The 24,054-nt window shown below is 42.1% G+C and overlaps 1 long non-coding RNA gene across 1 annotated transcript; it reads left to right on the plus strand.

Annotated features, from left to right (window-relative positions):
- The first annotated feature begins 891 nt into the window (after positions 1 to 891).
- On the plus strand, positions 892 to 2,095 carry LOC109220454. Its single transcript, XR_002067093.1, has 2 exons — positions 892 to 929; positions 1,806 to 2,095. It is a non-coding gene; the product is annotated as an uncharacterized LOC109220454 (long non-coding RNA).
- Positions 2,096 to 24,054: the final 21,959 nt, after the last annotated feature.

Raw genomic sequence — 24,054 nt, forward strand, 5'->3', positions numbered from 1 at the left:
TTCAGGATCTTAAGTCTTTTTCCAGCTTTGAATTTCGACGACCAAAAAAATATAGTTCAAGTATTTTTTTACTCAAATCCATGAAATCAGTGTTTGATTCACGACTTTAATCTCGAAATGACAATACCCCGTCGATCTCCTCCATAAATAATCAACTAATCTGTTACATCCCGCATTTCATACGTTAAAGTTTCGTCATCAGTTAATTGACAGAGACTCGGGAATGAGATTATCTTGAGGTTAGCATGTTTATGCTATTTATAACAAGCAATAAGTAAGTGCCATGAAGGATAAATGGCACACGAATTAAAGAAAATGAGTTTTGTAGAAGGTTATTGATTTAGGATAAGATACGGTCCGAGCTATAATACTCAATATTTGTGAACTAGTACCGTACAAGGTACCATATGACCGTGATAGTATGATGTATAAAGTATATTAAAAATGAGTAAAATTTAAGTAATTTAAAGACAATTCTTAATTATGCGGGTAATTGATTAATTACCGGATAGCGGGATATTAACTAATTAATTAAATATTAAATAAAGATCAAAAATCCCCCCTCCCCCAAAACGTGGCAGCTAGCCACCTTATAAAGAAATGACTAAGAGTGATTCCTTGATTAGGTGTCATAAAGTTACATATTCTTTTCATTTCCAAAAATTTCCAATTACTCTTCAACTTTATGATTTCATTTCTTCAGAACGTGAGCCATTCTAATAACACTTCAACTTTCCATTCTCAAAAAACAAAAAAAATTCCAAATCAGATTTCATACATTTAGTAACGTGGTTAAGGCCTGTAGCAACGTAAATCTTCAACAGTCCAACGAAATTTTTTAGAACTGTAGCAACGTAAAATTTTGCGATTCTAAAGGAGTAATATGCAATCTTTTTCAAGAACACCATACGGATTTTTCCCTACTCCAGGTATGTTAAGGGTAAGCCATTCCTTCATTTTGGCATGATCCAAGTAACGATACGTAAACGTAATGCTATTTAATAAGTATTTCTACTATTAACAGTCAAAGATATCTTATTTGTGATGATTCTGAAAGGTTCCGCTCAAAAACCTTTATGGTTCTTGTTGTTGATAGTTGGGGTTTTGGAATTGTTTCAATTCCACGCAACTCGTGATGACTCTTTTTTTGCATATGAACTTTATGATTTTTTGTTAGATTTTGCTAACAAACAGAATGAAAGAGCATTTATATAAATGATACTGGATAGTAATAAGTGAGAATATATGGCAGGTATGCATTATCTGCGTGCTTTAGCTATTATGCAGCAATAAGAAATGTACAAACATTAAATTTTACATGACAAATGTTTTCGGTGCAAAGCAAGGATACTTGTAATTTAGATAGGGCAGTTACGCATTTACCATCGAGTTACCACCGAGTTACGGCCGGTTGGGCTGTTATACATTTACCACCGAGCTACTGTCGGTCAGGCAGTTACCACCGGTTGGGCAGTTATGTATTATTATTTACCACGCGTTGGGCAGTTATGCATTTACTATCGAGCTACGGTCGGTCGGGTAGTTACCAATGATCAGTTGGGCAGTTAACCTCACGAAAATGAGGTAACTAGAACTATTATATTGTAGTTTTATTTATATATACGAGATGAGTCTTATTCTATATGTTACGGCCCTCAGCGGCAAGTCAGAAGTTATAAGTTGACTTTTATCTTTTCCCGAGATAGTATCTTATTATTATTACGTTTTATTGCTGTCTTACATACTCGGTACATTCTTCGTACTGATGTCCCTTTTTCTGGGGCGCTGTGTTTCATGCCACCCAGGTGTAGATAGGCAAGGTGAGGACCATCCACTGTAGCCTGCCTTCAGATATCAGCTTTTGGTTGGTGAGCTCCACATCTTCCTGGAGTATTGTCGAGTCACGTTCTATATATGTTACTTTATTTTATGAGGATGTCAGGGAAGCTGTCCCAACTTATATGTTATGGTCATGTTTTCTTAGAGGTTTTGCAGACAGTGTCCTGTGTATAGCTTTAGGTATGACATGTCAACGGCCTTGTCGGCCCCTATGTATCTATTTAAATCTTTTTGAATTATTTATGTGAGTTAATTTCTAATATTGTTAATTATATATATAGATGTGGCCTATCATGGCCCGTGATGAGTCCTATAAAAAAAAGGGACAAGATACATGGCGCTCGATTGAGTAGGCACCGAGTGCCAGTCGTAGCCCTCTGATTTGGGTCATGACATAATCTAAGTGGAATTCGAAATTTTTAGAAACCCAAAGAATATACTGTAGTGGGTTTCAAGAGCCAACAACCATTACAGTGAACTGCAATCTTTATTTTTGGAACTCTAATTTTCAATAAGTAAACATAAAGCATCAGATTTGGCGAGTAAAGAAGAATCAAACACTTAATATATACTAAGTTTCCTATTTTTTTAAATAAATTAATACAAAGCCTGTAGTCTATAATAAAAGACTAAATCAAAATCAGACAAACCTAGCTAAAAGATAATTGAAAGAAGGAAACAACTGTCACGACCCAAAACTAAGTCTATCGTGGTACTAGGCAAGCCGACACATTACCAAAACAAACCCATATTTTTTATTTCAAAGATAGTTTCAAAGCTATTTAATATAAAACCTTCATAAGGAGTTCAAATCAAAACAAAAGTGCAGAAAAGAAAGCCCGACATAGGGGTGTCACTAGTCATGAGCATCTACTAAAACTGTCTGACAATATCAAGACTAAAATAGTATGGAAATAACTGAATACAACTAAAGGAAGATAAAGAGTGAGGAAAGCAGAGCCGCGATCGCCAGGCAGCTACTTTGCTAACTCTGATGGATCTGCAACTGAACAGTCAACACTTTCTACCGCGTCTAGAAATGCCTTGATCTACACACAAGGTGCAGGGAGTAACGTGAGTACGCCAGCTCAGTAAGTAACCAAAGTAAATAAAGGCTGAGAAATAGTGACGAGCAATAAAGCATATAAAGTTCATATCATGAAATCTCTGTAAAAATACAACAGGCTTTTAGGAAGCAGAGTTTGAATCAAATCATTTCGTTTAAACTCAGTTCCAGTAAAATCATTTGAAGATGTTTTTCAACAGTTCTCAAACAGAGGCTCAATGCAACAATAAGCAAGAATGATGAAATCATAAACAACCCCTCGGGCAAAATATCACTCATATACAGCCCCTCGGGCAAATCTCATAGTCACTCGTATACAGCCTATCGCACCTCACCATCACTCATATACAGCCCCTCGGGCACTCGCACTCAGTAGGTACCTGCACCCACTGGGGTGTGCAGACTGTGGAGGGGCTCTTTCAGCCCAAGGACGCTATAACAAGCCAACTCGTGGCATAAATTAATCTGGCCCTCGGCCTCACTCAATCATGAATCAGTAAAACATGCTACGGCGTGCAGCCCGATCCCATAAATATCCTCACAAATTAGGCCCTCGGCCTCACTCAGTCATAAACCACTCAAGCCACTCAGGCTCTCAGTAAAAACAGGGTACTCAGCCCAAAACAACATTTATATGTATCAAAACAGAGTAATAAAGACCGAGTTATGAAAAAAATAAGTATAACATGACTAAGTATAGATTTTCAGTCAAAAACAGAGAGTATATAGTAAGAAAAAGGCCCCTTAGGGTCCAAACAGCTCTGGCACAAGGCCTAAACATGGCATTCAACCCAATTTACAGAAACTCTTTCTAAAACACATAAGAATCATATAGTTTTAACCAAATACGCAACTTTATAGTTACTACTGGACGGACCAAGTCACAACCCCCAATGGTGCATGCCCACACGCCCGTCACCTAGCATGTGCGTCACCTCAAAAATAGTAAAACGATATGAAATCCGTGGTTTCATACCCTCAGGACTGAATTTACAATTGTTATTTACCTCAAATCGGTCCAATCTCTACTCCGCGATGCTCTTGCCCCTCGACTCGACCTCCAATCGCTCCGAATCTATTCACAACCAGAACAATACCATCAATATGCGCTAATAGAATGAATTCCACAAGAAAAACTATCAAATTAGACACAAACCCCGAAATCCACGCAAACCCGCCCCCCGGGACCACGTCTCAGAATCCAACAAAAGTCATAAAACTAGAAAGCCCTATCACTCACGAGTCCACACATACAAAATTTATCGAAATCCGACTCCATATTGACCCCTCAAATTCTCAAATCAAACTCTCCAAAATCTTAAGCCCTAACCTCTCATTTTCATCCCTAATCTTCACTAATTACATGATTAAACAATGGGAAATCACCACCTATACGAGTATTAGGGCTCAAGCAACTTACCTCACTGATAATCCCTTGAATCCCTCTTCAAAAATCACCCCAAAAGCTCCAAACCTATCACGACCCGAATTTCCCTCCCTCGGGAGTCGTGATGACGCCTACTATTGGGAGCTAGGCAAGCACAAACTTAACTACTTACTTCGTTAACAAATTACTTCATTTTAACAATATAAGCGATAACATGAAATCAGCAGAACTTTAAAAAATTAAGCGGAAGGTAACAATAAAATATCTGGAATCAACGTCTATTACCACTTCTAAAACCTCAAATACCCAAAATCTGGTGTCACAGTGTCACAGACTATCTAAGAGTACTACATACAAGGTCTGAAAAATAACAGTACACTGTTTCTGAATAAAAGAGAAGGAAACAGGAAATAGAGATAGAGGGAGACGCCAGATCCTGCGGACGCCTGCAGGTCTACCTTGGGTCTCCGGGTGGACTGAAGGAAGCCCTCCAACTATTGTCCGTAAGCTGCTCCGGGATCTGCACACAGTGCAGAGTGTAGTATCAGCACAACCAACCCCGTGTGCTGGTAAGTGCCTAGCCTAACCTCGGCGAAGTAGTGACGAGGCTAGGACCATACTACCAAATAAACCTGTGCAGTGTGAATATATGCAGCGGAAAAAGAAATACAGAAATAACCAGTCAATGTGGGAAGGGGAAATATGCTGTGGGGGAGATAACAGTTCTGAATAGAAAGGCATCAAGTAAAGAAAGGAACAACATAACTCGAATATCAACAAGGAACAGAAATCTACAGTTTGCACGGCATCACCCTTCGTGCCTTACTCTCGTTCTCACCAAAACAATTAATTATCAAAGATGTGCACGACATCACCCTTCGTGCTTTTACCCTCTTTCCTCATCGTATAATCAATACAATCGGCACGGAATGGTACATCATGCGGCACGGCATCGCCCTTCGTGCTTTACACTCTTTCCTTACAATATCAACAATGCACGGCATCACCCTTCGTGCTTTAACACTCTTTCTCACCCAAACAACAATCACAAACAAGGGCAAGGGAATAAACAAGATCATATAGAAATCCCGGCAAGGGAACAACAATTAAACAATTAAATCCCGGCAAGGGAACAATAATAAAATAATTAAATCCCGGCAAGGGAACATTTCAATAATTCCTTCTCTATCTTTCACTTCTACTTCATAACTTTACCACTTGAGCCAATGCTCCAAAGGGTTCAATCATCTTATATACTTTCACAATTCATAATAGAACTCGAGCCAATACTTCAAGATGTTCAAAGGTCACCATTTCTTCCACAAACTTTTCACAACAACTAGAAATCATCACCAAGGCATGAAGAATATAACGAAATCAAGATATTCACAATATAAAGACCCACGGTCATGCTAGACACCAACGTATAGATACTCGTCACCATGCCTATACGTCGTACACAACGAATACCACATAGCAAATAGGACTCAACTCCTAATCTCTCAATCTAAGGTTAGACCAAACACTTATCTCGAGTTTCCACGACCAACACAAGCCTCAATCACCGCTTTTCCTTTCAAATTCGGCTCCAACCCAATCGAATCTATACATAATCGACTTAATAACATCAATAAATGATAAATAATCCAATTCCAATGCTTAATTATAGTTTTCTAATCATTCTTCCAAAAACCCAAAAATCGACCCCGGGCTCGCTTGGTCAAAACACGAGGTTCGGACCAAAATCAAATCACCCATTCACCCACGAGCCCAGATATATAATTATTTTCAGAATTCGACCCCAAAACGAGTTCTAAATCACAATTAATCAAAAAGCCCTAGTTCTACCCTTATTCACATGATTTAGGCCTAGAAATCTAAAGGGTATTAATGAAAAATGAAGAAAATGAGTTAAAGATTACTTACCCAAGAGATAATGGTGAAGAATTGCTTCAAAAATCGCCTAAGAGCTTTGGAGGAGAAGGGGTTTGTGAAATTTTTATAAAATCCCGTAATGGGTTCTGTTTTTGGCTTTTAAAAATCACTGGGCGAAAATGCCCTTCGCGATCGCGACAGACCCTTCGCGTTTGTGATGGGTCAGGCTGGTTAAGGCTTCGCGTTCGCGGAGTAGGAACTCCTCGAGCCTCGCGTTCGCGTGCTATGGACCGCGTTCGCGATGAACAAATTGGTGACCCCTCCCCAGAACCTTACGCGTTCGGGAGTGGAAGGACGCGTTCGTGAAGGGTCTCCCCCCACAGCTTCGCGTTCGCGTCTCAACCTTCGCGTTCGCGAAGAAGAAATTGTGCATCTAGGATCTTTGCCTTACGCGTTCGCGATAGGGGCCACGCAAACGCGAAGGGTAAAATCCCTGGGCACTGAACAGCAAAAACCTGCAACTTTTCTTAAGTCAAAAACCTCCCGAAACACATCTGAAACACACCCGAGCCCTCGGGGCCCCTAACCAAACATAGGTACTAACTCAACAAAATCACACGAACTTATCCGCGCGATCAAATCGCCAAAATAACCTCAATAACAACGAATTAAACCTCAAAACCAAAGGATTTTTCCTAAACGTCATAAAACATCAACTCTAGCATTTTAGGTCCGAATCACGTCAAATGATATCCGTTTTTCACCAAATTTCATAGAAACATCTTAAATCATATATAAGACTCGTACCGGGCGCCGGAACCAAAAATACGGGCCCGATTCTAACATGTTCTAATCAAATTTCATTTCAAATTTCCTTAAACAATTTCAGAAAATAATTTCCTTTAAAAAAATTCATTTCTCGGGCTTGGGACCTCGGAATATGATTCCGGGCATACGCCCAAGTCCCATATTTTCCTACGGACCCTTCGGGACCGTCAAATTACGGGTCTGGGTCCGTTTACCCACAATGTTGACCGAAGTCAAATTAGCTCATTTTATAACCAAATTTTATAATTTTTCATAGGTTTTCATATTTAAGCTTTCCGGCTATGCGCCCGGACCGCACACACAATTCGAGGTAACTCTAAATGAGGTTTTCAAGGCCTCGGAAACATAGAATTTAATTTAAAGCAAGTGACGACCGTTTGGGTCATCACATTCTCCACCTCTAAAACAACCGTTCGTCCTCGAACAGACATAAGAAGGAAGTACCTGAGTCGGGAAAAAGATGGGGATAACGGCTCCGCATATCAGACTCGGACTCCCAGGTCGATGCCTCGGGAGGATGACCCCTCCACTGAACACGAACAGAAGGAAAACTCTTCGACCTCAATTGACGAACCTGCCGGTCTAGAATAGCTACCGGCTCCTCCTCATAAGACAAGTCCTTGTCCAACTGGACAGTGCTGAAATCTAACACGTGGGATGGGTCGCCATGATACCTCCGAAGCATGGACAAATGAAACACTGGATGCACGACTGATAAGCTCGGCGGCAATGCAAGTCTATGAGCCACCTCTCCCACTCGATCAAGAATCTCAAATGGACCAATGAACCTAGGGCTAAGCTTGCCCTTCTTCCCAAATCTCATCACGCCCTTCATAGGCGACACTCGAAGCAATACCCGCCCACCGACCATAAAAGCCACATCTCGAACCTTGCGGTCTGCATAACTCTTCTGCCTGGACTGAGCTGAACGAAGCCGATCCTGAATGATCCTGACCTTGTCCAAGGCCTCCTGAACCAGATCCGTACCCAACAACCGAGCCTCTCCTGGCTCAAACCACCCAACCGGAGACCGACACCGCCTACCATATAAATCCTCATAAGGAGCCATCTGAATGCTCGACTGGTAGCTGTTGTTGTAGGTAAACTCTGCTAAAGGCAAAAACTGATCCCACGAACCTCCAAAGTCAATGACACAAGCTTAGAGCATATCCTCCAAAATCTGAATAGTCCGCTCGGACTGTTCATCCGTCTGGGGATGAAATGCTGTGCTCAACTCAACCCGTGTGCCCAACTCTCACTGAACTGCTCTCCAGAAACGCGAGCTAAACTGCGTGCCCCGGTCCGAAATGATAGATATGGGCACACCATGAAGGCGAACAATCTCCCGAATGTAGATCTCAGCTAACCTCTAAGAATAGGAGACTGCCATAGGAATGAAATGCGCTGACTTGGTCAGCCTATCAACAATGACCCATGCTGCGTCGAACTTCTTTCGAGTCTGCGGGTGTCTAGTAACGAAGTCCATAGTGATCCGCTCTCACTTCCACTCGTGAAGCTCAATCCTCTGAAATAAACCACCAGGCCTCTGATGCTCGTACTTAACATGCTGACAATTCAAACACCGAGCCACATATGCAACGATATCCTTCTTCATTCTACGCCACCAATAATGCTGCCGCAAATCCTGATACATCTTCGCGGCGCCCGGATGAATAGAGTACCGGGAGCTATGGGCCTCCTCTAAAATCAACTCTCAAAGTCCATCCACATTAGGCACACAAACTCGACCCTGCAATCTCAAGACTCCATCATCACCTAAGGTAACCTGCTTGGCACCTCCATGCTGCACCGTGTCTCTAAGGACACACAAATGGGGATCATCATACTGCCGATCACGGATACGCTCCATTAATGAAGAACGAGCGACCGTGCAAGATAACACACGACTGGGCTTAGAAACATCCAGTCTGACGAACTGATTGGCTAAAGCCTGAACATCCAAGCAAGCGGCCTCTCACCGACCGGAATATAAGCAAGACTGCCCATACTGGCTGACTTCCTACTCAAAGCATCGACCACCACATTGGCCTTTCCCGGATGATATAAAATGGTGATATCATAATCCTTTAACAACTCCAACCATCTCCTCTACCTCAGATTCAACTCCTTTTGCTTGAACAAATACTGAAGACTCTTATGATCCGTAAACATCGCATGCCACGCCATACAGATAATGCCTCCAAATCTTCAATGTGTGAACTATGGCTGCCAACTCCAAATCATGAACCGGATAGTTCTTCTCATGAATCTTCAACTGCCGCGAAGCATAGGCAATGACCTTGGCATCTTGCATCAACACTGCACCAAGCCCAATACGAGAAGCATCACAATAAACTGTATAAGGCCCTAAACCTGTGGGCAGAACCAACACCGGCGCCGCAGTCAGAGCTGTCTTGAGCTTCTGAAGGCTCGCCTCACACTCATCCGACCATCTGAACTGGGCACCCTTCTGGGTCAACCTGGTCATCGGGGCTGCAATAGATGAAAACCCCTCCACGAACCGACGATAGTAGCCTCCCAATCCCAAGAAACTCCGAATCTCTGTAGTTGATGCTGGTCTAGGCCAGTTTCTTGATTGCCTCGATCTTCTTCGGGTCAACCTGAATACCCTCTACTGACACAACATGACCCAGAAATGCAACTAAACTCTACCAGAACTCACACTTTGAGAACTTTGCATATAACCGACTATCCCTCAGAGTCTGAAGAACCACTCTAAGGTGCTGCTCATGCTCCCCCTGGCTCCGGGAATATATCAATATGTCATCAATGAAGACTATCACGAACGAATCCAAATAAGGCCTGAACACTCGGTTCATCAAATCCATAAAAGCTGCTGGGGCATTTGTCAACCTGAATGACATAACCAAGAACTCATAATGCCCGTACCGAGTGCGGAAAGCTATCTTAGGGACATCGGATGCCCTAATACTCAACTGATGGTAGCTAGATCGCAAGTCAATCTTTGAAAATACCTTGGCACCCTGAAGCTAGTCGAACAGATCATCAATCCTCGGCAGCGGATACTTATTCTTGATTGTAACCTTGTCCAATTGCCGGTAATCAATACACATTCTTATTGACCCATCCTTCTTTTTAACAAACAACACCGCCGCACCCCAAGGCGAAACACTAGGCCTAATGAAACCTTTCTCAAGAAAATCTTACAACTGTTCCTTTAACTCTTTTAACTCAGGCGGGGCCATACGATACGGCGGGATAGAAATGGGCTGAGTGCCCGGAGCCAAATTAGTACAAAAGTCAATATCCCTATCGGGTGGCATACCCGACAGGTCTGAAGGGAAAACATCAGGAAACTCACGAACAACGGGCACAGAATCAATAGAAGGAACCTCAGTGCTCGAATCACGAACATATGCTAAATAGTCCAAACACCCCTTCTCGACCATACGCCGAGCCTTCACATACGAGATAACACTGCGGGTAGAATGACCAGGAGTCCCTCTCCACTCTAAATGAGGCATACCCGGTAAAGCTAAGGTCACAGTCTTGGCATGACAGTCCAAGATAGCGTGGTAAGGTGATAACCAGTCCATCCCCAATATAATATCAAAGTCAACCATGTTTAAAAGCAACAAATCTACACGAGTCTCAAGACCCCCAATCACCACAATACAAGAACGATGGACTCGATCGACTACAATAGAATCACCCACCGGTATAGACACATAAACAGGAACACTCAATGAATCACTAGGCATGACCAGGTACGGTGCAAAATAAGATGACACATACGAGTATGTAGACCCTGGATCAAATAACACTGAAGCATTTCTGTCACAAACCATAACCATACCGGTAATAACTGCATCTGAAGCCTCAGCCTCGGGCCTGGCTGAAGAGCATAACATCGGGGCTCGGCCCCACCACCTTGAACCACATCTCTGGGTCGGCCTGCTGCTGGCTGGCCTCCACCTCTAGCGGCCTGAGCTCCACCTCTAGTACCTCTACCTCCACCTCTAGCACCTCTACCCCCACCTCTAGCTGGCTGGGCGGGCTGTGGAACACCTGGTGCCTGTATCATGGCACGAGAACCCTGATGCTGAGAGCTACTCGGTGCTCGAGGGCAAAACCTGGCAATGTGACCCAGTCACCATAAGTGTAACAAGCCCTCGGCTGCTGAGACTGCTGTCCCTGGCGACCTGAATGACCACCCCGAAAACTCTGAAGCGGCGATGCACTGATAAGAGAAGGTGGTACACTGTAGGATTGCTGATCGGAATACTGCTTCTGGGGACCACGGCTACGTGAAGCTCCGTGAGAAACCTGAAGTGCTGACTGAAAAGGCCTAGGAGGATGGCCTCTACCATATGAATCTCTACCTCCAGATGATGTACCATTGAATCGGCCTGAATGACGGGGCCTCTTGTCTGCCCCATGACCATCCCCCTGTGATAGTACCATCTCAACTCTCCGGGCCACATTGGCCGCCTCCTGGAAGGATATCTCACTCCCAGCCTCTCTAGCCATTTGGAGACGAATCGGCTGAATGAGTCCATCAATAAACCGTCTCACTCTCTCCCTCTCAGTGGGAAGTATAATAAGGGCATGGCGAGCCAAATCTATGAATCCGGTCTCGTACTGGGTGACAGTCATGGATCCCTGCTGAAGGCGCTCGAACTACCTCCGATAGGCCTCTCGCTGTGTAATAGGGAGAAACTTCTCCAGAAATAGCTGTGTGAACTGCTCCCAAGTCAAGGCTGGCGATCCTGCTGGTCTAGCTAAGCAATAATCTCTCCACCAAGTCTTGGCGAATCCAGACAAGCGAAATGTAGCAAAATCAACCCCATTGGTCTCAACAATCCCCATGTTCCGAAGAACCTCGTGACAATTGTCCAGATAATCCTGGGGATCCTCAGTAGATGCACCGCTGAAGGTAGTAGTGAAGAGCTTGGTAAACCTGTCCAATCTCCACAAAGCATCGGCAGACATGGCTGCACCATCGCCGGTCTGAGCTACCACACCCGGCTGAACCGCTCCAACTGGCTGAGCTGCTGGAGTCTAAAACTGGGGAGCTACCTGCTCCGGATTGCGAGTAGCAGGAGTCTGGGCTCCTCCTCTAGCCTGAGAGATGACTGGTGCTACAGGAAGTAAACCCGCCCTGGTGACACTCTCCATGAGGCCCACTAGATGGACCAGAGCATCCTGAAGAACTGGGGTGGCAATAAACCCCTCTAGGACCTGAGCTGGGCCCACCGGAACTGTTGGAGCCGGAACCTCATCATCAAAGTCAACCTGAGGCTCCGCCGCTGGTGCTGCTGCTCGGGGCTGAACTCTGCCCTACCTTGGCCTCTAGCACGGCCTCGGCCTCGCCCTCTACCCCTCGTGGGAGCTGCTGCTGGGGGCTCGGGCTGCTGATCGGTAGATGAGGAAGCGCGTGTTCTCGCCATCTGCGAAAGAACTGAGTAGAAATTCAATTAGCATTGAGAAACCAAACCGCACGACAAGAAAGAACAAATGTGAGATTTTTCCTAACTCTGTAGCCTCTGGGGATAAATACAGACGTCTCCGTACCGATCCCTCAGACTCTATTAAGCTTGTCTGTGAACTGTGAGACCCATGTAACCTAGAGCTCTAATACCAACTTGTCACGACCCGGATTTCCCTCCCTCGGGAGTCGTGATGGTGCTTACTATTGGGAGCTAGGCATGCCAAAACTTAACTACTTACTTCATTAACAAATTACTTCATTTTAACAAATATAAGCGATAACATGAAATCAACAGAACTTTAAATAATTAAGCGGAAGGTAACAATAAAATATCTGGAATCAACGTATATTACCACTTCTAAAACCTAAAATACCCAAAATCTGGTGTCACAGTGTCACAGACTATCTAAGAGTACTACATACAAGGTCTGAAGAATAACAGTACACTATTTCTGAATAAAAGAGAAGGAAACAGGAAATAGAGATAGAGGGAGACGCCAGGGCCTGCGGACGCCTGCAGGTCTACCTTGGGTCTTCGGGTGGACAGAAGGAAGCCCTCCAACTACTGTCCGTAAGCTGCTCCGGGATTTGCACACAGTGCAGAGTGTAGTATCAGCACAACCGACCCCATGTGCTGGTAAGTGCCTAGCCTAACCTCGGCGAAGTAGTGACGAGGCTAGGACCAGACTACCAATAAACCTGTGCAGTTTGTATATATACAGTGGAAAAAGAAATACAAAAATAACCAGTCAATGTGGGAAGGGGAAACATGCTGTGGGGGAGATAACAGTTCTGAATAGAAAGGCATCAAGTAAAGAAAGGAACAACATAACTCGAATATCAACAGTTTGCACGACATCACCCTTCGTGCCTTACTCTCGTTCTCACCAAAATAATTAATTATCAAAGATGCGGCATCACCCTTCGTGCTTTTACCCTCTTTCCTCACCGTATAATCAATACAATCGGCACGGAATGGTACATCGTGCGGCACGGCATCACCCTTCGTGCTTTACACTCTTTCCTCACAATATCAACAATGCACGACATCACCCTTCGTGCTTTAACACTCTTCCTCACCCAAACAACAATCACAAACAAGGGCAAGGGAATAAACAAGACCATATAGAAATCCAGGCAAGGGAACAACAATTAAATAATTAAATCCCGGCAAGGGAACAACAATAAAATAATTAAATCCCGGCAAGGGAACATTTCAATAATTCTTTCTCTATCTTTCACTTCTACTTCATAACTCACTTTACCACTTGAGCCAATGCTCCAAAGGGTTCAATCATCTTATATACTTTCACAATTCATAATATAACTCGAGCCAATACTCCAAGATGTTCAATGGTCACCATTTCTTCCACAAACTTTTTACAACAACTAGAAATCATCACCAAGGCATGAAGAATATAACGAAATCAAGATATTCACAATATAAAGACCCACGGTCATGCTAGACACCGACGTATAGATACTCGTCACCATGCCTATACGTTGTACACAACGAATACCACATAGCAAATATGACTCAACTCCTAATCCCTCAAGCTAAGGTTAGACCAAACACTTACCTTGAACTTCCACGGCCAACTCAAGCCTCAATCACCGCTTTTCCTTTCAAATTCGGCTCCAACCCAATCGAATCTATACATAATCGACTTAATAACATCAATAAATGCTAAACAATCCAATTCCAATGCTTAATTATAGCTTTCTAATCATTCTTCCCAAAAATCCAAAAATCGACCCCGAGCCCGCTTGGTCAAAACACGAGGTTCGGACCAAAATCAAATCACCCATTCACCCACGAGCCCAAATATATAATTATTTCCAGAATTCGACCCAAAACGAGGTCTAAATCACAATTAATCAAAAAGCCCTAGTTCTACCCAAATCCCTAATTTTCTACCCTTATTCACATGATTTAGGCCTAGAAATCTAGTGGATGTTAACGGAAAATGAAGAAAATGAGTTAAAGATTACTTACCCAAGAGATTATGGTGAAGAATTACTTCAAAAATCGCCTAAGAGCTTTGGAGGAGAAGGGGTTTGTGAAATTTTTATAAAATCCCGTAATGGGTTCTGTTTTTGGCTTTTAAAAATCACTGGGCGAAAATGCCCTTCGCGATCCCGACAGACCCTTCGCGTTCGCGATGGGTCAGGCTCGTTAAGCCTTCGCCTTCGCGGACAACGGCTCGCCTTCGCGGAGTAGGAACTCCTCGAGCCTCGCGTTCGCGTGCTAAGGACCCATTCGCGATGAACAATTTGGTGACCCCTCCCCAGAACCTTACGCGTTCGCGAGTGGAAGGACGCGTTCGCGAAGGGTCTCCCCCCCCACATCTTCGCGTTCGCGTCTCAACCTTCGCGTTCACGAAGAAGAAATTGGGCATTTGGGATCTTTGCCTTATGCGTTCGCGATAGGGGCCACGCGAACGCGAAGAGTAAAATCCCTGGGCACTGAACAACAAAAACCTGCAACTTTTCTTAAGTCAAAAACCTCCCGAAACACATCCGAAACACACCCGAGCCCTCGGGGCTCCTAACCAAACACAGGTACTAACTCAACAATATCACACGAGCTTATCCGCGCGATCAAATCGCCAAAATAACCTCAATAACAACGAATTAAACCTCAAAATCAAAGGATTTTTCCCAAACTTCATAAAACATCAACTCTAGCATTTTAGGTCCAAATCACGTCAAATGATATCCGTTTTTCATCAAATTTCGCAGAAACATCTTAAATCATTTATAAGACCTGTACCGGGCGCCGGAACCAAAAATACGGGCCGGCCCCATACTAACATGTTCTAATCAAATTTCATTTCGAATTTCCTTAAACAATTTCAGAAAATAATTTCCTTTAAAAAAAATTCATTTCTCGGGCTCGGGACCTTGGATTTTGATTCCGGGCATACGCCCAAGTCCCATATTTTCCTACGGACTCTCCGGGACTGTCAAATCACGGGTCCAGGTCCGTTTACCCAAAACGTTGACCGAAGTTAAATTAGCTCCTTTTATAACCAAATTTTATAATTTTTCATAGATTTTCATATTTAAGCTTTCCGGCTACGCGCCCGGACTGTGCACGCAATTCGAGGTGACTCTAAATGAGGTTTTCAAGGCCTCGAAAACATAGAATTTAATTTAAAGCAAGTGATGACCGTTTGGGTCATCACAAAAACCGTCTTAAGAAATGGTGGAAATGAGCGAAATTCGCGAAGGGTTCAATTTATAGGTTCTGCGACGCTGCACCTGCGGTCTCGCAGGTGCGCTCCAGTTCTCGCATCTGCGCTTCCAGCCCAAGCCTCTCCTGCCCGTATCTGCGAGCCTCTTTCCGCTTCTGCGGACTTCGCACCTGCGGTTCCCACTCTGCAGGTGCACTTAACACAGAACCATCAGCTTCAGCTGCATCTTCCTAGTTCCAAACTCTCCGTTAATCATCTGAAATCACACCCGAGGCCTCGGCACCTCAACCAATAATACCATCAAGTCACATATCAACATACGAACTTAGTCGAACCTTCGGAGCACTCAAAATAATATCAAAACACCAAATTACCTTCGGATTCAAGCCTAAGAACTTCTAAACTTTCAAATTCCGCAAACGATTCCGAAGCCTACCAAACCTCGTCCGATTGACCTGAAATTTTGCACACACGTCACAAATGACACCACGAACCTACTCCAACTTCTGAAATTCCATCCCGACCCCAATATCGAAATTCCCACTGCCGGCCAAAATCGCCTAAATTCCAACTTCCGCCAATTCATGCCTAATTCTACCACGGACCTCCAAATCACATTCCGGATGCGCTCCTAAGTTCAAATTCACCCAACGGAGCTAATGGAACGGTCATCCAATCCGCGGTTAAATACTAAAAAGTCTAAAATTGGTCAAACATTTCAAATTTAAAGCTTCTAGCTGATACCATTCTCCCAGATCAATTTCGGATAACCTGGAAATCAAAATCGACGATTCACATAAGTCATAATACATCATACGGAGCTACTCATGCCCTCAAACAACCGAGCGAAGTGCAATTGCTCAAAACGAACAATCGGGTCGTCACAACAACACAATTCAATAATTAAGTCAAAAACTTTACATAAAATAGACAAACCCCATTCAAGAGAAATAAGAGAAGTAGAAACACCTATTCGTCCAGTGAAATCTTGGTGTTTACATAGCTCTAAAATGGGACCGTCAGTAGGTCGATTTTAGTTTTGGTATCTGGGTCAAGGTTCTGCGTCAACTCACAAACACTATTTCTGTATTTGAACTTCAAGTGCAATACTAAGATGCTGATCTGACGATGTATTATGATGAAATACTAGTTTTCATTAACATATTATAACATCTGCGAAATTCTTCTTAAGTAAAGTTCATGTTTAAATACAACTTCAATTGTCATAAACTTTTTCTCGATTTCAACTTTAGAATTCTTTTTAACTTCTACTATCCAAACATTTACGAAACACCGTAGAACATCTCCAACCTTCTTTTGTTAAATTTCTTATTTAAGAATACCAATTGAGAGATTTTATTGTTTATCCGTAAAATAATACGATTAAATTTATAACGTTGTTTATATACACGTGAATTAATTTAATCAAAAAATATGAAGTAAAAAAGAACAAAAATGAATAAATTAAATAATCTTGAAGAAAGCACAATCCTGATTGTGTAGTGAGCTTTTTCGGAAGAAAGAAAGAACACGAACAAAACATAGATCAGAAAGAATATTACAATAAGAGCAAGTTTAGCATTCTTTACGTACATATGTTTCATATTTACAATGAGTTCAAATTCCTATGTTTATAACTAAAATTAGAGAGAGAAAACACAAATCAAGCTCTTATTTAATATGAGTAAAGACCCCTCTTGATGGCTGCGTAACAATTGAGTATAAATGCAAAGATTCTTTGTAATGGTCACTCCTTGAATGCTTCCTTCTCCAACCGATATCTTCTTTTCTGTCACGACCCTAAATCCAACCCGGTCGTGATGGCGCCTCTCGTGAAGACAAGGCCAGCCGACACACTTTCAATTCACTTTAATCAGTTGAAATAATAAACTCGAAGTCTTTAATCAGAAATAAAATCCCAAAATAAGCATTTAATAATATAATGTGCAGAAAATAAAAACCAACACAGCCCGACATCGGGGTGTCACCACACCAGTCATGAGCATCTAAAACAATACTAACAGTCTGAAGTCTAATACAATACTACATAACTGAATAAAAAAGAGCTAAGATAGAGGGAGAATGCACTGGGCTGCGAATCGCCAAGCAGCTACCTAGTAAATCTCCGAAGACCTGCTGGAACTATCAACCCTCAGGAGCAGGACCTGTAGCGCCCGAATCTGCACACAGGGGCGCATGGAGTAAAGTGAGTACTCCAACTCAGTGAGTAATAAAAATAAATGAAGACTGAGTAATATAAAACCACGTGAGGTACAACATTAAGCTATAAGAGGCCTAACAAAATAAGTGAATATATATAAGCAGTGAAAATCTCATAACACCTTTTAACAGTCAAACAATATTTATATATATGAAAATGCAACAAGAAAAGGTAAACACATAATAAATGGCCCTGGGGCACAGTAACAACAAAATCAGCCTCTCGGGCAATATCACAGAACAATACCAGCCCCTCGAGCTATATCTCATATCACAATGGGTACCCGCGCTCACTAGGGGTGTACAGACTCCGGGAGGGGTCCCTTACGGGCCAAGCGCAATATCAAGCCATCTCGTGGCATCATAAACAGGCTCTCGGCCTCATATCAATCTCAAGCCACCTTGTGGCGTACAATCTCAGGCCCTCGGCCTCATTATCATAATCAGTATATCACTGCTGCGGCGTGCAAACTGACCAAAAAGTATCCTCACAATACAAGCCCTCGGCCTTACTCAGTCAGAATCTCATAAGCCCCTCGGCCACAACAAAATATGAAGCTCAGCTCAAATACCTTTGAAAATATCATTTAATGTGTTTAAAACAGAATAACATAGCTGAGTTTTTAAAATAGTTAAATATAGTATGACTGAGCACCAATATGAAATCAAACAGTGAGAAAAATATCATTTAAACTCCCCTAAGGGTTTAAACAGTTGGCACGAAGCCCACATATGGCATTTAGCCCCAAAATATAATAATATTAAATAATTAACTGTCAAATACGCAGTAAAATAGTCATACGGGATGGACTAAGTCATAATCCCCAACGGTGCACGACTCCACGCTCGTCATCTAGCGTTTGTCTCACCTCAACATAGCCGAACGCTGTGAATTTCCAGGGTTTCATACCCTCAGGACAGCATTTAAAATCATTACTCACCTCGAACTAGCCCGAAAAGCTACTCTGCAACACGCTTGCCTCTCGAATCAACTTCCGAGTGCTCCAAATCTACCAAGTTCAGATTTTTATCATCAAATTATGCTAAACGAATGAATTCCAATTGAAGGATATCGATTTTAAGCACAAAACCCGAAATCAGTCAAAACACGTCCCCCGGGACCGCGTCCCGGAACTAGACAAACTTTATACCAAAATGTTCTCCATCATCTCACGAGTCCGTACATGTAACGACCCGACTGGTCTTTTGAGAATTTGCGCCCAGCTCGGCAGTTTGAGGTCTCGAGTAGCTTCATATTATGTGAATCGACTTGCGTGCGCAGTCCGAGCGTGAAACCGGAAAGCTTTTATGTGAAAATATGAAAAAAATAGTAATTTTTAGAGTTAAAATTTATTTTTCAGTTGACTTTGGTCAATATTTTTGGTAAACGGATCCGGATCTGTGTTTCGACGATCCCGGGAGGTCCGCGATAAAATATGGGTCTTGGTCGTATGCCCGGAATTGAATTCTGAGGTCCCTAGCCTTAGAAAACAATTTTTAAAGAAAATTGTTGTGCTGGTTATTAAAGGAAATAAAGAAATGAAGTAATGTTTGAACTCGTTGCTATTGGGCCCGTATTTTGGTTCCGGATCCTGGTACAAGTTTGTTATGATATTTAAGTCCTATCTGTGAAATTTGGTGTGAATCGGAATTGATTTGACGTGATTTGGACGTCCGATTGAAAAGTTAGAAAATCATGAGTTTTGAGGTTAAATTCATAGTTTTTGATGATTTTATCGCACGAGTAAGTCCTTATGATATTTTAAGACTTGTGTGCATGTTTGGTTTTGAGCCCCGAGAGCTTGGTGAGTTTCGGATAGGTTTAGGCTATGTTGCGTTTGTTTTTGGATGCTTCATCGTCGTTTCTTCAAGCAAAAATGATACTATATTGAGCAAATAAGATCCAAATTCAGTTTTGTTTGAACCATTAGATCCGTATCGAAATTACGGAGCCATAGGAAAAAGAATCATCGAATTTGGACATCGTATGAGGAAGTTATGCTCATTTTTGTGTCAGAAAAAATTGCTGGTTCTGGTGTGGTCGCAAATGCGGACTTTTTATCGCATTTGCGATGCCCAGTTCGCAAATGTGAGATTTTTGTCGCAAATGAGACTTTTGCCAGCCCTGTGTTGTTCGTAATTGCGAGGGGTTCGCAAATGCGAACCCTGGGTCGCAAATGCGACATCTGAGACCTGTTAAGCGAGGTTTTTGACGAGATTTTCACCCATTTTTCAAATTTCTCAAGCCCTAAACCTCCATGGACGATTTTACAAGGACCCAAACTTCTCCAAATCATTGGGTAAGTGTCTCTAATCAATTTTCAAGTATATTTCGTGATTATATCTTAGATTTAACATCAAATTCATGAGAATCTAAAGGAAAATTTGGGGAAAATTATGAAATCTTTCAAAAATATAAAATGATGATTTGAATGACCAAATGGTATCGGAAATAGATAATTTTTGTATGGGTGAACTCGTAGCGGAATGGGTGTTCGATTTTTATAATATTTGTCGGGTTCCGAGGTGCGGGCCCGGGGAGTTGACTTTTGTTGACTTTTTGCAAATTGTATAAGAATCATAGTTTTGTCAATTGAAATTATTTTCTCTTGCATTGTTTGATGTATTCAAGTCGTTTTTGGTTATATTGAGCCGAGCGTTGATGAATTGGTAAAGGAAAAGCTAAATTGAGTATTGAATTGGTCGGTATCTTGCCTAACCTTGTGTGGGGGACTTCCCCTTAGGATTTGAGTCTTCTATGCTAATTGTAGTCCGTGCATGCAAGGTGACAAGTGTGTGCTCGGACTTATCTGTGGAAAATATGCTTTAGGGTTCTTAGGTCCTTACGTTTAATATGTGAAAAGTATTCCGTTATGATTGAGTGTAATAATTGCTTAAATTGTCTCTATATGCTCCAAATGATGTTAGCTTTCCTCTAATTCTTACGTGTTGCTTTGACCCTTAATTTCCTTAATTAAAGTGATTGCCTTCCTTACTACTTTGATACTTCTTGATTGTGAGTTCCTCTATGACTTCGTGCAAATAGATTACATGTCCAATTGTTGTGGTTACCGGTGTAGTTATCACTTGCTTATTATGTCTTGTTGTTTAGTTGAGGTTTCATTGTGAAGAAATTGTTGGTACAAGTTTGGTTATAGTTGATTCCCTTGCCGGGACATATTTCATTCTTACTGTTGGTTCCCTTGCCGGGATGTGTTTATTCTTGTTGTTGACTCCCTTGCCGGGATATTGTTGTTTCCTTATTATTCCCTTGCCGGGATTCTTTGTGATTGGTGTTGACTTGTATATATAGGATCGGGTTGCACGCCGCAACAATATTATATGATTTGGATCGGGTTGCACGCCGCAACAATATATATGGGATCGGGTTGCACGCCGCAACAATATTATATGATTTGGATCGGGTTGCACGCCGCAACAATATTATATGATTTGGATCGGGTTGCACGCCGCAACAATATTATATGATTTGGATCGGGTTGCACGCCGCAACAATATTATATGATTTGGATCGGGTTGCACGCCGCAACAGTACTATATGATTGGGATCGGGTTGCACGCCGCAACAAGGAAGAATAAAAGTGAATGTTGATTCTTATGGTGAGAACGAGAGTAAAAGCACGAAGGGTGATGCCGTGCACTTTCTGTTGCTGTATTGATTTGTTGTTATCAATTCAAGTGTTTTAACTGTTTAATTTCCTTTATTGCTGTGATCCTTTTTGTTGGAACCTACAGTGCTTTCAATACATATATATATATATATATATATATATATATATATATACACACACACACACACACACATTCCAATACTTCAAACTTCAAAAATTGTTACATCTTTAATTCAATTAGTTTCTCAATTATACCCCCTTAAACCGTCTGAGGTCGTATTTTACTTAAAAAGGAATTTCTACTAAATTTTATGTTATTAACTCCCATGTTAAAGGTAATAATCCAATCGATATTGTATTTTAATTGAAAGGGGTACTTTCTTTACTTAAACGATTTCAAAAGAAACAACCTCATCTTTTCTCGCTGACTTTCCTAATTAGTTTAGAAATTGTAATTTACTTATACTAGGTAAATGAGACTTCTTGAACATCTTGAGTGCATTTGTACGGACATTATGTATAGTATAGCATGTGGATTTTGTTTTTAAAAGTGAGATATAAAATATGGGGGCACAAGGTGCCATGTGTGCTGAAGGTTCGGAAGTTGGAATTATGATATGAGAAACCGAGGATTGAGATGGTCGGGATTGTGTATTAGACATGATGTGATTGATTGAGTTGGTATTGCCTTCTTTATTTGAATACATTCTTACTTGTCTCTATTCCTGTTATGTCAGTGTTGATTTACTTAGTTATCTGACTTACTTGGTTATCTGATTTACTTGGTTATCTGATTTACTTGGGTATCGTTCGTTACTACCCGTGTTCTTCCTTTATTGTTCCTACTGTTTGTATTTTGATTTCTCTCCGCCGTTGATATTATCTCGTTATCTTTATCTCGATATTTTACTATCATATCTTGTTCATTTCATTTGACCAATAGGTGTCTTGACTGTTCCTCGTCATTACCCTACCGAGGTTAGTCTTGATACTTACTGGGCACCGCTGTGGTGTGCTCATACTACACTTCTATTCATTTTTGTGTACAGATCCAGGTATTGATCGATAGTAGTTGTGCGGGTCGTTGCGGTGGAGACTTACGGTAACCTGTTGCTACGTTCGCAGGCCTTGGAGTCACCATCGTTTGTATTTACGTTCCATTATATTGATTCCTTCTCGTTCTGGAACAGTGTTGTATTTATTTTGTATAACTACTCTTAGAAAGGCTTATGACTTGTACCACCGGTTTTGGAAATTGTGATTTATTGATAGTTATTTAATTTGAAGTCAGTAAATGTTAACGTTATCTTAGTTAATGTTAGGCTTACCTAGTTTAGAGCTAGGTGCCATCACAACTCCTTCGGAGGGATTTTTGGGTCGTGACAGTACATATAAAGAACTCGAAAATCGGAGTTCGTTTGACCCCTCAAATCATCCCTAGAAGGTCTCATAATCTCAAGCCCTAACTCCACCTTAGTCTACTGATTTTCATGAATTTAACACTGATATTTTGTTCCTTAATCACAAATAATCGAGTTTTAGGGTCCAAAATCCTTACCTTAACGAAGAACAATGAATTCCTCTCTTCAAAATCGCCCAAAGCTCCAAAATTTTGTGTTAAAAGTGAGAAACCCTCTGAAAATCGCGAAGGAGGAATTAATATAATCTGACCCAGGCATTTCCGCATCTGCGGTCCAGAAATCGCATCTGCGAGACCGCTTCTGCGGTCCCTATGACCGCACCTGCGGTTTTCACTTAAGTCGCCCCTTCCGCATCTGCGATGGACTTTCCGCTCGTGCCCCTTCGCAGATGCGGCCAAAAAACCACTTTTGCGGTTTCTGCCTTCCCAGCAAATTTCGCTTTTGCGACCTATCTACCGCATCTACGGCGCCACACCTGCGGTCCCCTATCAGCAGGTGCGGAAATACCAGAAGCAGCAAAAAAATACAGTAGCTGCACTAATTCTTCAAACTCCCCGTCAACCATCCGAAATCACCCCGAGGCCCCCAGGACCTGAGCCAAAAGCACAAACATATTCCATGACCTTATTCAAACTTGTACCAATCTTCAAAACACCTCAAACAACATCAAAATCACCAAAACTCATCGAATTCAAGCCTAAGGTTCTAATTCTTCCGCATTCCGCTTTTGATCAAAAACCCAACCAAACCACGTCCAAATGACCTGAAATTTTGCACACACATCCCAAATGGCATAACTAAGCTACTGTAACTTCCGGAATTCCATTTCGACCCATATATCAAAATCTCACCTATCAACCAGAAAACGCCAAAAACTCCATTTCGCCAATTCAAGCCTAAATCTACTCCGGACCTCCAAAACACATTTTGATCACGCTCCTAAGTCCCAAATCATCTCCGGAAGCTATCCGAACCATCGAAACTCACATTCGAGCCCTCTAACACATAAGTTAACATCCGGTTGACTTTTCCAACTTAAGCCTTCTTAAAAGAGACTAAGTGTCTCAAACCTTCTCAAAACCTTTCCGAATCCGAGCCAACCAACCCGATCACATA

The sequence above is a fragment of the Nicotiana attenuata genome, unplaced genomic scaffold (genome assembly GCF_001879085.1).
Source record: "Nicotiana attenuata strain UT unplaced genomic scaffold, NIATTr2, whole genome shotgun sequence".
NCBI classification, from domain to species: Eukaryota; Viridiplantae; Streptophyta; class Magnoliopsida; order Solanales; family Solanaceae; genus Nicotiana; species Nicotiana attenuata.